The 14977-nt window shown below is 40.5% G+C and overlaps 1 protein-coding gene and 1 long non-coding RNA gene across 3 annotated transcripts in view; one reads left to right on the top strand and one right to left on the bottom strand.

The window, feature by feature from the left end:
- LOC144024177 (uncharacterized) overlaps positions 1-10582 on the bottom strand; it is a 28601-nt gene extending 18019 nt beyond the window's left edge. The window contains exon 1 of the long non-coding RNA XR_013284699.1: positions 9949-10582. This is a non-coding gene — a long non-coding RNA (uncharacterized LOC144024177). The remainder of the gene's footprint in view (positions 1-9948) is intronic.
- LOC144024171 (ski oncogene-like) overlaps positions 1-14977 on the top strand; it is a 51161-nt gene that overhangs the window by 20429 nt on the left and 15755 nt on the right. The gene's annotated exons all lie outside the window — the stretch shown is intronic.

Consider the following 14977-nt stretch of genomic DNA (forward strand, 5'->3'; position numbering starts at 1 on the left):
TACAGCAAGAGTTTTTTTTTTGTATTCTTTGTAGCAAAGACATTTTTAATATTTTCAAACAAAAACCATTAAAACGTTTAGTGAACGTTTAGCAAATGTAGCGACCTTGAATGAACCCTGACGAGAAATCAACATCTGCTACCTTTGCAAACACTTGCAAATGTTCGCCGTCTTAGTGGTACGGGCTTGAAAGACGGAGCAGAAAATAAATTAGGAACACGCAAATTCAAGTTTTAATGCTAGAAAAAATTAATGGCATAGTCTAGGGGTGTTAAAAAAAATCGATTTGGCAATATATCGCGATACAACAGCACGCAATTCTCGAATCGGTTCAATAGGCAGCCGCATCGATTTTTTAACATCCTTTTTTGATGGAAAAATATTCAACAAAATGTCGAACTTTCACACCGTCAACATGGAAGAATGTTATATTAATGGAAAATTAAGCCTTAATATTTTGTTTCAATGCTGTTCACACATGAAAAAGATTACAACCCGTTTGTTAAATACAGTGGCTCACTGACTGAAGATTCAGATCAATAAAAAATTTCATTTTCATACAAATCTTAGTGTGCATGTACAAGTTTCCTGAATGGTATTTTCTAAATTTGAGTAAAAAGTCACAACAATCGACTTGTAAACTCATATCGGGATTAATCGGTATCGAATCGAATCGTGACCTATGAATCGTGATACGGATCGAATCGCCAGGTACTAGGCAATTCACCCCCCCCATTTCAACAGGGAAAATGGTTGTTAGTATGAAACAGCAAATAGTAAGACAGATACAGTGCGAAAAAAATTGATTTTCATGCAAATTTGTGAGGGCCAAGGAAGGACACAACATTTTGGTGAAGAGCCACTATTTTTTGTTCCACACCATGACTCACTATGACATCAATTGAACGTCATTATTGTTTTCCCCGGACAGCTCTTCACTAAAAACCCTTCGCAACGACATATCTTGCCATGGAAATGCATTTAAAACTGGAGCGGTCTGGGACTTTCCAATATTAAAATGCCCCTTGGTATCAATTGAAGGTTTTTTTTCCCTTTTTATTTTCCCAGAACTTGTATAAAAACAATGTAGGGCTTGTGAACATTTGTGAAAAGATGTCAAGAAGATTTGACTTTTCAGCTTCCCCATGTAATGCCGCACTGAAGATGAGTGGTGCAGATGGTGCTGAATTATGTGGCTGCGTAAACACTGATGATGATTCAATGGCTTGGTGTTATTTGGCTATGCGTCACGTTCTCCAAAGCAACCCGGCACGCCACAGGCTAGCGAACACTCATTTGTTTTTTGTACGACAAGCCCTCACATCCAGCCCGATTAGTCAGGTGGCTTCTTGTTTGCCACAAAGTGGCATTAAGAGGAAGCCGTGAAAACGCCAGACTTTCAAGGGCTCATCTTCTTCATTTCCCACCCCCGAGAGTCTCGCCCGTGTCCTGCCGGAACATTTCTCGTCCGGGTTTGAAGAGGCCGATGGAGTGGGCCGGTGCTTGTGAGACTGGATGTGAGTGGGTTTATAGCTTTTCCAGAATGAGGTTATCATTGCAGAGGTCCACTTTGCTAACTCTGGCACGGATACCTCCCGGAGAGATTTCATCTTTTGTTGTGCTGCAGCTGAGACGCGTTAACCCGGTTCGCCCCTCCGCGGCGACGTGGATACGTGAAGATTCTGGAGCCGTGTCAATCATTCTAACCTTGTTACTACACGGCACACATATGGCCACTGCCGTGTACTCGTACCTCCCAAACTGTTATTTTTCCAGCAAAGAGACTCATTTGAAAACATTATCCTTGGCCTCAAAATTGCTCTGCTGTGTGCGTCAGAGTGGAATTCACACAAATTCACACAAGAAATACAGAACAGATTCTGATCCAGGAAACTGGCAGACCTCAGATTTCTTTGTAATTTGAATGATTTTTTTTTCCCCCAATAGGAAGTCATGTAAATTGAATTAATCCATTACAGAGTCACCACCATAAAACCTTACACAACTGTACAGGCAATATTTTAAGTAACATGGACATTTTCAGAATCCTTGTATATAGAAAATAAATAGTTTGTCTTTTAAATTTGACTCGTGTTACAGCACTTCAGAATATGAATGAATGAATTAAAAAAAAAAAAAAAAAAATCAGCAGGTATACAGTATATCCTTCCAGTGTGATGTCACGTTTAAGTCAATGCGAGGGAATTAGAAAACAATCAGTGTGACCTAGAAAATAGGTCATACAGTTGATAAATCAGCAAACAACGCTATGGTGAACTTACGGATGCTCTAATAGCTCAAAGAGAGATGATTTCATTCTTTTGGCTGCCGGCATTGATTCTAAATCAGGCGGAAGACAGTAACGAGTGAAAGACGAGCACAATGGCTAGCACCAAACTACGACGCAACTGCTTTGCATAAGTATTAAAGTAATCTTGAACAAAAAGTTAAAGATTTAACACGATGAACACAACACTTTAACTTGGGCTTGATCTCTGCTGAGGAATGTGTTGTAAACGTGCACTTTTCCCTCCAACAAACTACATTTTTTTGTAGCTAGCGTCGCCAAACGACTGATTCAATTGAGTCGCAGTAATGTAGTGTCCTACTCGCAAAGTTTTTTGTGACACTTGACATATTTCCCACCTTTTAGCGAAAACGCTCGCCGAAAATCAAGCTCTCTACATTCATTTGTTATGGGAGGCTTGCCCTCCGGGAGGCGCAGCAGGAGCTAAACGGTGACGTCAGCTGGAAGGGTGTATAAACGAGTTTGAAGCTTCATTTCGACTGCTGAAACATGGATTCTTCATCTAGCAATGTTTTTATGCTCACACTTTCTCGCCAAGAGGAGCTAGCTAGCAGCTAGCTTGCGTAGTAACAATCTTCTGGGGCTCCTCTCAGCTCGCAGACATGCGGCGAGCACGCCCGCGGAGTCATCTCCGTGCTTGTGAATTTAAATAGTGACACAGAGCTACTCTGTAAATTGTAGCATGTAGAAGATGAATTGCTCGGGTCTAGATGAAGCTAGCCAGCTAATGCTAGCTGTAGAAAAGTGCTGGTAATAATAACTAAATAAGTCGCTAATACATTGGATAACCACTGGTATGAATCAAGGCACTCGAGTTTTTATCTGGTTGGGGAGGGGTAAAACTCATGCCGAAAGGTGAACGTTCAAGTGTATCCCAGCGTGCCGTTTTAGCCACTGAAAGTTGAAATGGTGAAAACCAGAATTCTCAGTCTTTTGCTCATGTTTTCAGCAATTATCTTCAAACATGTATATTATTATTGAAAGGAAATATTGGAATTCACAAGAGAAGAGAAGAGTTTGGGTTTTGGCAGTTTTAATGAATGATTTGTAGCTTCATATCCTGAAACAACAGTTGACTCAGCACCAATGCGGCATCCCGGTTGGTCCACCTTATTACCAGCCACTGGACCGTCAACATGATTTACAAGACTTTAGTTGAAATCACTAAATATTCCTCCTTTTCAGTGTGCCCATTTCCATTGGTCACACTTTAACAAACTACACAACTGGAGCGGCGTCCTGGCTGGTCCACCCTATTGCCAGCCAGCGGAACATCAACATGATTTAGACGGCTTTAATTGGTGAAATCACAAAATGTTCTTTCAGTGTGCCAATGTGACATTTTACAGCCATTTCCAGGGGTAACGCACACAAACACTTCTTTGGGGATTCTCTCGCTTGCTGCCAAATTTGAATTGAGTGTAGTAAAATTGAGGTTATTGGTCACATTAATGGTGGATACAGTTTTGAAATTATTGGTATTGTCAATACTGGTTTAATTTTATCTCACAAAAAAATAGCATTTGAACAGGGGCTTGTGTGGGTATGTGATCGTAATACAATCTGACGAACAAATGCAAAATGGTCGCACTTGATCCACAGCCAGAATAAGAAGGATTTTGGCCAGTAATGATGGGACCATAACTAAAACGGCGACCGCTCCCTTAACACTTAAAACTTCACCCTTCAAATTCCACTCTCAATATTTAGAACACCCACGTTGGCGTTAAAAGTGTGACCTCAGGTATTGATTTATGCGTCAAAGAAGAGAACGGGGACATCGCTTCGGGCTTTAAAGCATTAATGAGTAATAAAAAGTCGCTGTTTGCGGTATGAATGAGTCACGTAAGCGTCGTCCTTTGGCCGCCGGCGCGAGTTTGGGCTTTGCGAGACCCTCGGCTGCTCATGTGTGGGGAGAAGAAAAAGTGCTGACAGCAGAAGAATGAGAGCGTGTTTGGCAGGCACGCCCTTGTAGGTTTCTGTGTCACTCAACTCTATTAAATTTTTAATGGTTTCCTCGGCGTGGCATGCGGCTCCACGTGCTCATCAAATTCATAGAGGGGTGCGAGGGAAGTATACCACCAGCAATAAGTTAAATCCGCAACATTATTTAAACACTCTAGACATTTTTTATAGCATTCAGAGCGCTGAATTTTCAAGGTCTTTAACCACACTTTGACGTCACCTATATCTGTAGTTGGAGGTCAAGGGAAGCTCAGTGCTATTTACGCCACAGCAGCTAGCTAGCAATGAGCATCGGTTGGCTACTAGCATGCTTAAACTTGTTGCGGAGTCGCTCCAACGCTAGTAATTGTCACCTCTGTGGCAGCGAATAAGCCATATTTCCGACAAGTATCGTTCTGATGAAGGGAGAAGGCGTGCTAATTGCTAAGCTAACCTAAGATTGACATGGCTAGCATGTTTAGCACCGGAAGTTCTTCGGTCATACGGTACACGTTTCACAGAGCGGAGAACATCCAACTTTGAACAGCAAAGTAGGAGGCAAATGTGTCTGGACTCTGGAGAGAAAAACTAAAACTAAACAAAACCGGAAATAAATTAAATTTTGTTATGTACGTCAGCCAGGAGGACTGGCCTATAAGGTTATTAAAAGTATTTTATTTTTAAGTCTTTAAAATTGCCACACAAAATTAGAAAGTTGCTCCTCAAATGAAGTTATTTGAGTCATGAAACTACTCCGCAAAGAAAAAATAATATTTTGAGTGCCGCCAGCTGTCGAAATTAATAAATTAATCGACAACTAGGGGTGTTTAAAAAAAAAAAAACGATTCGGCGATATATCGCGATACCACATCGCGCGATTCTCGAATCGATTCAATATTTTTTTTATTTTATTTTTTTTAGGATTCACACCTTGAGCATGGAAGAATGTTATATGAACGGAACATTAAGCCTTAATATTTTATTTTAATGCTGTTCAAACATGAAACAGATTACAACCTCTATAAGACTGAAATTTCAGATAAATAAATAATACATTTTCATATAAATCTTACACTCTACAAGCTTACTGATTAGTATTTTCTAAATTTGAATGAAAAAAATCGCAACAATCGACTTATAAATTCGTATCGGGATTAATCGGTATCGAATCGAATCGTGACCTGTGAATCGTGATACGAATCGAATCGTCAGGTACTAGGCAATTCACACCCCTATCGACAACTATTTTAATAATCGAGTAATTGTTTGGAGGCATTTTTATTTATTTTTTTTAATTGTCAAAATGCTCTCATTTAATATATCAAAAGTAATTGTTCATTGATTTCTCTAGTCCTTCATGAAAGAATACTGATTATCTTCGGTGTTTAATCAATAAGACATTTGCAAACTGCATCTGTTTTTACTTTGGAAAACAATGACCGAAGTGGTAACAGTACAACATCAACCCCCCTTTTTTTTTTAGACACTATACGGACACGAAGTATGAAATAAACACCAATCACTGGTTACTAAATATTAATTAAGGGGGGGGTGGGGGGGGGGTTCTTTTCTAATACTGTACACTATAATGCAAAATTGAAATTAATGGGATTAGTTGATAAAATCGACAGATCAATCGTGACAGCACAATTTTGTGCCTTCATACATTAATTTCTTTAAACTAAAAAAAATAAGCATAGATGCCAACAATAAGCATTTTCCACACAAAATGGAGGTTGGCTCCCCAAAATGTGGGGTCCATTATACAGGTAAATTGAGTTACAAGCTTGGCCACAGAACAACTTAAACATTTAAGTCAAGGCACCACTGTTTTTCACCAGCTTTTTACACACAGGGAACAAAGCATTTGGCTTCATGGGTTGCAGCGAATTAACCCAGCAGGAGTTGTCGCCGGCCTAAAACGGACATCTCAATGTCGCGTGCACAATGCGACCTACAGCCGGGCAGCATGTGCACATATGTGCTACATTCTTATTGTGGGGATTTACTGGAATTAAAGCAGACCACCACTCGCACTTGACATTGTTATGACTTTGAAAAGAAAGCCATCAAAGGTGCCAGCGTCCACTGAGAGACTCCCCAAGCACACTCTCAGTCTGTTTATTCACTCACATTTGGAGAAAATGAGGTGAAATTTCAAAATGAGAGAAAGAAAAAAAAAAGGCTCTTCCTCTGCAAGGGCCTCGCCGGTGCTCCGCGGTTCCTTCCACTGCATTGAATCAGAGGATAAAAATGTGGGCCTGTGTCTCTTTAAAAGCCTGTCTGCAGAATGCATCAGTCCTGTGGAGCAGACACAGGCCAGGACGGGGGAGGATGAGGAGGGGGGTTTACGGGGGAGGAGGAGCGTCGGGGATGTGCAGAGGGAGGGAGGCGAGCACGAGGGAACAGCCGCAGTCTGGGCTTCCAGCCTCCTGGCTAGACTGCTGAAAGTTATTATTGAGTTCCTGTGTTGGGCCTCCCCTCCCTGTGGCATACTCCTCTGCTACGAGGAAGAAAGCGAGGGAGAAGGCGCGCGGAAAAGCCTCGGCGGCCATCTTGCAGGGGGCGGCAAACGGTGCGAGTCATTTGGTCTCGCCGTGCGCCTTTGCACGAGGGCCCCCGCGCTCACAGCTGCTCGGCCCGGCAGCTGAGACGTGGACACGGGCGCGTTGTTGTCTTGAGTTTCACTTGAGTGGCCCCTTGTTTTCTTTTTAGCACCACAACGAGTCAGGACAAGAAAGGCTGTCAGCGGGCCAATGAGGAGGCAGCAAAAACAGAATCCTCTGCTCTTATGCGAAGTGATTAGCATGATTCAAGGGCAGGTGGTGGTGGGAGGGCGGCGAAGTTCTGTGTGCGTGCGTGTGTGTGCATGTGTGGCATGAATTTGAAAAGCCGATTTTGGTTAAAAGCATCACTGGTGGTTTAAAAAGTGCCCGAGATTAGCATAGGCGAGAGTCAAATTGTCATAACAACTGCTGCCTTTTCACACTTTTTTTTTTTTTTTTTTTGCTAGACACAAATTCAGATTTGTTTTCTTGACTTCTGAGCAAAAGTGCTTTCTTCAAGCTGTTTGTTGCCACACGAAGTTGAAGTTTACTGTAAAATGGTTGCAAAACCTTATGAAATTGCCTTCTAAAGATCTGCTAGCTTAATGCTAACACATAATACGCTACATTATCTTGCTAAAACAAGCATTGATTTTGCGGTTGTTAATGTACAAACTATAGCAAGACATGCAGACTGAGTATATAGCAATACTCAACCATTTTCTTTTATCCTCTAGGACTAATTCTCTAATTTTTTTACACCAAGTATCACCTAAGAAATACTTAGCGGTCAAAGTACCAATGTTAAAATGCAATGGCACAATACTAGGTACAAGTGTTTTATGCCTAAAAAGTATATTTTATCCTACAGTGGACCCTCATGCAGGATAGTGACCGGACCTGCCATCAAATAGTGAAAATCTGCTTAATATTGACACCGATTATAAATGAACTGAATGATTTTTTTTTTTTTGTTTAACGCATTTAAGCATTTATTACAAAAAAATTCAGGTTGGCCTCCCTTCCTAAAATTCTCGTGAAAAAAAAATATCACACATGGGTTAATCCGTGCATGCCAAACCGTGAGCATGCAGAGGTCAGTCTACTGTATAACATATGTATATGTATAATATACACCCCGGAAGGCGTGAATTTTTTAAGCAAGTTGAAATTTGAACAGTGTAAATCGGAAGTATTATGTGGGAGTTGTTACATGGCAAAAAAAAGTGTGGAGAATAAAAAGCACAATAAACATATTAGGGGTGTTAAAAAAATCGAGTCGGCGATATATCGCGATACTACATCGCGCGATTCTCGAATCGATTCAATAATCGGCAGAATCGTTTTTTTTTGGGTTTTTTTAGGATTCACACCTTGAGCATGGAAGAATGTTATATGAACGGAACATTAAGCCTTAATATTTTATTTTAATGCTGTTCAAACATGAAACAGATTACAACCTCTATAAGACTGAAATTTCAGATTAATAAATAATACATTTTCATATAAATCTTACACTCTACAAGCTTACTGATTAGTATTTTCTAAATTTGAATGAAAAAAATCGCAACAATCGACTTATAAATTCGTATCGGGATTAATCGGTATCGAATCGAATCGTGACCTGTGAATCGTGATACGAATCGAATCGTCAGGTACTAGGCAATTCACACCCCTAAAACATATGAAACATTCCCATAACTAGTACCACACTTTGAGAACTACTAAATCACGAAAAATGACTACTTCAGCAGTCTTCTTCTGTGTTTCCTCAACAAATCTACATTTACTATACTGCCCCCTGGTGGTCATGGTGCACACCAGAAAGAGCAGCACAATGAATTCAAATTGAACTAAAACACTGCTGACATTTCGAGGTTATGAACGTCACCCGGCGAAAGGATTACGTACTCACAAGGCACAAGAAGGCATGCATCGTTACTGCGGTACTTTGTTTTTCATTTGATTGCTTCATATTTATGACCTAGAAGTGTTTTTCATACAAATATTGACTGTTTTTATGACATTTGGAGGTTTCAAACAGTGCGCGATGAAATAGTTTGCATAGTGGCGTAATAATACGTGCTCACACAGTCCAAGAAGATACGCTCAATTACCACCCTTCTTACTGTTTTTCATTTGCTGTTTTATATTTATGGTCTACAAGTGTTTTTCATACAAATATGAACTACAGCTCACAAGACCTCCCAATTGAATATGATGGCTGTAAGTTGATATTTTGATTGTGAGAAATGTATAAATGTGTTTTTTCTGCTGCCTCTGACCGATGGTTTCCAATGATTTCCTGGCATGTGGAAAGACACACCCCACATAGGCCTTTGTAGTGCATATTAGTGGTTCTTTTATTAATAATTCACTTGGTAGCCAAAGTTATTTTGCGTCAAGCGAAAGGCAATGGAATAAAAACACGCACAAGCGGAACAGTAACACACAACATGGAATGGTCCTGGCTGGTCCACCAATGTTAAGAGCACTAAAGTAAGCAATCTGGGTCACCATGGTAACAAGCCAGTGTGATTTTTAAAGCTGAAATTTTAAGGTTGCACTTTTCCATTCATCCATTCCCAACCGTTCATGAATGGAAAAATGACTCAGACTCTGTACGAGTAGTCATGATAAATGAACATGTTGGTCATCCAGTATCATCCACAAAAACTTATGTAGCACCCGTGTCACGGCGGGTGCTTGGGTTCGTTTACTATAAGGTGGATACCACGCAGGTGCACCTAAATTAGATAATACCAACAATTCTAATAAAAGAGAATACAAGGTTTAAATACGAGATCCAGAGAGTATTAACGTTCAGGCGAAACAATGGCCGTATTTAATGAAAAATAAAATAATATCAAAAGAATAGCATAAACCAACGGTACCACTTCTCAAATTAGGATGCCTTCTTAAATAAGGATTTCAATTTTTAAAGCGTACATGCCATACACACCTCAAATCAATATACCTTCAGTTAGTTTCTCTTCTAAATCACCTCGAAAATGCACTTTAGAACAATTCAAACAAGGAACACCACTTATAAACGCTCAGAAAATTAGTATTCAAATTTACAATGTCTTGTTTTGTTTTTTTTCTTCTTTACGGAGTGGGCCCACACGCGTAAACACACACTGTACTTACTGCTTCGGAGCTCACGAAGCGCAGAAAATAAAGAAAATGCGTTTTGCAGGCCTGTTCGGGCTTGAGTGCGTCGCACCAAGCGTAGACGACTTGGGAGCGTTGCACTAATCGTTGAAGTTGAGGGCGTTGCAATACCTTGACTTTGAGAGCGTTGCAACCAACTTGAAGGAGTTGAGAGCGTTGCAACCACGTTGAAGGAGTTAAGAGCGTTGGTCGCCAAAGTCCGAGGAAATGGCGGCACCGTCGTAGCTTAGCCTAGCTGCGAGTGAGCAAGCAGCGACGTCCGCCTTGCCGAGCTCCGTCTACGCCGTCCCCGTCACATCCACCGAACCTCGCCAAGCCTCCGTTCAAAATAGTTTACTAGTTGTCTAGTCCACTTTCCGTCTCGGTCCACTTTTTTCCTCTCTCGTTCTCTCTAGTTTTTTTTTCCGTCCTTCCGCCGCGCGCATCTCTCCTCTTCCTCCCTCTCCTCTTCCTCTCGCGAGAGTCCCGACGTCTTTCTCGACCGCAAACAGTTCGAGTCTTCCTCACGTCCAAAAAAATAATAAAAAAAATCTTCTTGTTAGACATCGAAAAAGCGTTTCCTCGAATCAACAATAAAATTTAGGAACGTTATTAAAAAAAAAAAAAAAAGTCTTCCCCACGTCCTCTCGCGTGACCAAAAGCACATCTCGCTTTACTAACCTCTACTGTGTCCAAGTCCCACCCCTACCTTTTCTGTCAATCACAAATCGACAAACTGGGTGCACTTCGCGAACGATCATTCACAAAGAAAGCAAACACTGCAAAGGAAAAACCATTGAGTTGCAAAGTCAGACTTTACAAATTAATTACTTAAACAAAATAATTGTGTTGCCCATAACAAATAAAATATTAAAGTCACTGACTATTTCAAATGTTAATAAAAAAATATTCACTTAAAGCAGAAATGTCAATATATTTATACCAACCCACTAGAAGATGGCCGTTTATCGTACCCGGATTACCACCGGGCTGCACTCATAAAGAAATTTGTATAACTCTTATTGTACATCTGTAGAGGTTGAAGCGATTAGTTGACGACGTAGCTTTTTGTATACCGCAACTACTACTATAATGGTTAATTACGTTTTTGCCATCTCGTTTTCAAATCGGCCAATTTGTTGCGCTCAAGACAACACCAAGACCAAGAAAAGAATTATCCATCTCAGGGGACGGCCATTTTGCCACTTTATGTCCACTGCAAATGACATCACAGTGCCTAAAGGGCTCATGTAACGACCAATCACCGCTCACCAGTTTTCTTCACGACTCAGCTTCAGAAAACTGGTGAGCCGTGATCACATTAATGAAACTAAAGAATAGCAGATCAGTGCTGGTCTCAACTGGTCCCGATGGGAAATCCCCCACCAAGACCTTCAAAATGTGACTCCCCACCACGGGCACTTTTCCATATTGCCTCTTTCGATGCATTTATGCAAGGGTCAGTCCTCAAGGGCGAGCTATGCGGTACGCAGTCGAGACCTTACCCACAGGCCGGTGACACTAATCCCCTGGCCTGCCTTCACCTTTTGCTGGCTCACGTCCTGACAGCTCAGCCCGGCGAGACCACGAGTGGCAGACTTTTACGTAAGCGTCCGGTCTATTTATTCAGAACCTGCTGTCGTTTTTGAACGCGCCCATCTCCCCGACCGGGCTCACATGCCGCCTGGCCAACTGCACCGAATGTGTCAGGCTGAACCCACGCAGCACCTGAGCAACGAGTCTGTCCAACGCCCTATGTCAGTGGCTCAAAAAAAAAAAAAAGTGCCGAACTAAACACTAGTGGTATATTGTTGTGAAGTTGCTGTTTGTCAAACAGCAGTTTGGTAGATAGTGAAGATTTATTAAAAAATGAGCCTCCAAAAGCTGTTAATGCCAAACTAAACATAAAGTGAGTTAAACATTTTACATTTAGAACAACAGCGTAGTCACTTGTGAAACTCTTCTTTGTGTGTGTCTCTATGTCTACATTCTACTGCCCCAAGTGGCCAAGGCGCACACAACAGAAGGAGCAGCACAATGGTCATTGAATTGAAGCTAAACATACAGCACATATATATAATTTTAATTATATTAGTTTAGATTATTTTCTAAGTAATTTATATAACTTACACAATTTTAATTAATTAATTTAATTAACTAAAAAATAAACTGATGTATTTTAAATAAAATAAACTAATTAAATAATTCTAATAATTCAAAAAAATATATAGCTTTCCAATTTTCAAAGAAAATCCATTCAATTCAATGGGGAAAATTTAACTGCTTTGAGTTACCAACGTGGTCATGGAATAAATTAAACATTGATTTTTTTCTTCTACATTTAAGCAGTGTTAATATCCAAACATTCATAATTTATATAAAATCCATGTAGTTTCTGATGACCACTTAGCCTACTACGCTTAATGTTGGTCATGATGGTACTTCAAATTCAAAAGTTAATTTTTGGTACTCAGTATAAATGTTTTGTTTGGTTTGGTTTTGTTTTGTTTAGGACCACACTGCCCTATGTCACATACAGCACATACTGTACGAGCCCCCAAATTCATCAACATTCCTGCGCAGTGGCGTCACCGTCACCACCTTTTTCCGAGACGATCCGTATACGTATACAGTACGGGGCTGAGTGAGAAATCCCTGGCTTTGAATTTTTTTTTTTTTTTTTTTTGTGGAGTTCTGTTTGTTGAGTCAGAGCTGAGCTGGGCTCTGCTGTTATGCGGTTGCCATGGCGAGAAAAACACTGGCGCTCCTGCAATAAAAGCATCCAGGAAAGGAAAAGACATTTGCGGACTCAAGGAACAGACAGCGGACTTGGCCCAATTTGCCAGCTTTTGACTCGTGTTTATTTATTTCAAATACGCACGTAGCACATTTTGGTCGTAATGGAAGATGCGAGGCACGGGGGCCCTCTCACCTAATTACTTGTGTAAGCAGATATGTTTTCCTAACGGCTAGGAGGAGGGAAGCAAAAGCAGTGTTTAAGGCTGGAATGTGTGATCTTAGGAACGGATGTTGTGGGTGTTTAATCCGCCGTGCTCCCCTCGCAGACAAAATCGTCGGACAAGTGGAAACAAGCCAAACCCCGTTTGATCGCCGTCAAATATTACTCGACGCACGGGACTTTTTTTTTTTTTGCATCACACTATAAGGCTATAAAACGTGTTATTTGCGCCTCATTAAAACACATTGACTTGCAAAACTGAGAATCAAACGAGCAGACCAAAAAAATATGAAACACGAATGAAACAGAGCCAGCACCTTTAACTTCAGAGCACGCATATAATTTTCAACTTTTAATTGTCAACGATGACAGAACTGGAACAAGGAGACCATGCTAAAGAATAGCTAAGAAAATGAAGGAAAAAGAAAGAATTTCTATCTGGACACATTTAAACTTTATTGACAATACAAAGGCAGACTTGTAGAGTTTGCAAGGAAAATAAAACAAGGAAAAATTTAAACATGCCAGTGTATCTAATGTAAGCTAAGCTCCAATATTGTATTGAATTTTATTTATTTATTTTTTTATTTTTTTATTTTTTTTGGGGGGGGGATTATATACATGTTTTGTCTTCTACAGTGGACACCCATATTCTTGCAGATTTTCTTTTAAATATTTTTTTCAGTAATTTTTGTTGGGTTTTTTTCTTTTTTTTGGGGTTGGGGGTCAATCCCCCATTTTTGGGTTCAAATTTTTTTCCCCCAATGCATTTCACTGGCGATCTATTATACGTAGATTTTCCTTATTCTCCATCCCTGCAAAAAAAAAGCATTTCCACGCTTTCCACTGGGGATAGGGTTAAAAAAAAAATACCTGCAATAAATTAAATCTGCCAAGTAGTTAGCTTTATTTGTTATAAATATTTTAAAGCTCTAAAACCCCTCACCACAAGTTTATACATTTTTATCATCAAGGCATTTACATTTTCTCACATTTCTCTTTTGTTTAAGCCTTCATAAATTTTATAAAATAGGGTTAAAAAAAAAAAAAGTCATGCAAGTTTTTATGCAAGAGCGCCTGGGGGGTTGGGGGGGGGGTGCGTTGTTGTACACTAGATCTTTTATACATGCATTGAGAAATGTATTATGAAAAAATCTAATATATTTAGAGCACATACTTTGTACATTTTTGAAAGGTGTGAGTCAAACCCAGAACCTCTGAACTTTGACGAAGATGTGCTAACAGCTAAGTCCAAAATGTACGTATATATTTCTTAAAGAAAATTCTAAAAAATACATAAATAAACAAAATGTAACAACAAAACAAAACACTATACTTGAATTAATATTGCGTTTGTGGAATAAGAACCAAACAGAAAAATTAATTGAGATAAGAGTTGAGCAAATGTTGGGCGAAATCACTCTCAGCTGCAGATATGATGTCGCAAGTACAGTATTACTACGCCTGCGAATACGGCCATTGAACTGCGTCGGCTGACAGATTGTTGAGAGCAAATGATTTCATCATTCGATCGTGTGTTCATCAATGCTGAGATGGAAAACATGCAGCGGCCATCAGCGGAAGTCTTCATCGTCATGATGAAGCTGCAAAATATCTTGGGCCTTAACATGAAGCGAAGGTCAAAGCTAGTTGAACAAAAGCTGTTGTCTGTGCTGGTCACGAGGGTCTTTTTGATGAACAGCTGAGCAGGACGGGGGGAGTGCATTCAGCAGAAAAGGGCCAGAACCACGTCCATTTAAATTTCAGCAGGATTTATGACCCGGGTTCAAGCAATTAGCTCCAAAGCGGTTCTCATGACAGTCACTGCGTTGGTCAAACCACATCAGATGGGACCCTGAGCGAGCGGCGACCCTAACGTCACCTTTGAAGGATTTTACGCAACCCCCCCAGCAGCGACCCCTCCCCCCAGCTCAATTCTATCCCCTCGCACCTCTTAACCTCTGGTATTCATCCCATTTTCATCTTTCCAAATAAACCTGCCACCTGCCCTCCGTCCTTTTCCACTGGCTGCTTTGGGGTGTGTTGAAACGAGTGTTGACGGGGGGT

The sequence above is a fragment of the Festucalex cinctus genome, chromosome 8 (assembly GCF_051991245.1).
Source record: "Festucalex cinctus isolate MCC-2025b chromosome 8, RoL_Fcin_1.0, whole genome shotgun sequence".
NCBI classification, from domain to species: Eukaryota; Metazoa; Chordata; class Actinopteri; order Syngnathiformes; family Syngnathidae; genus Festucalex; species Festucalex cinctus.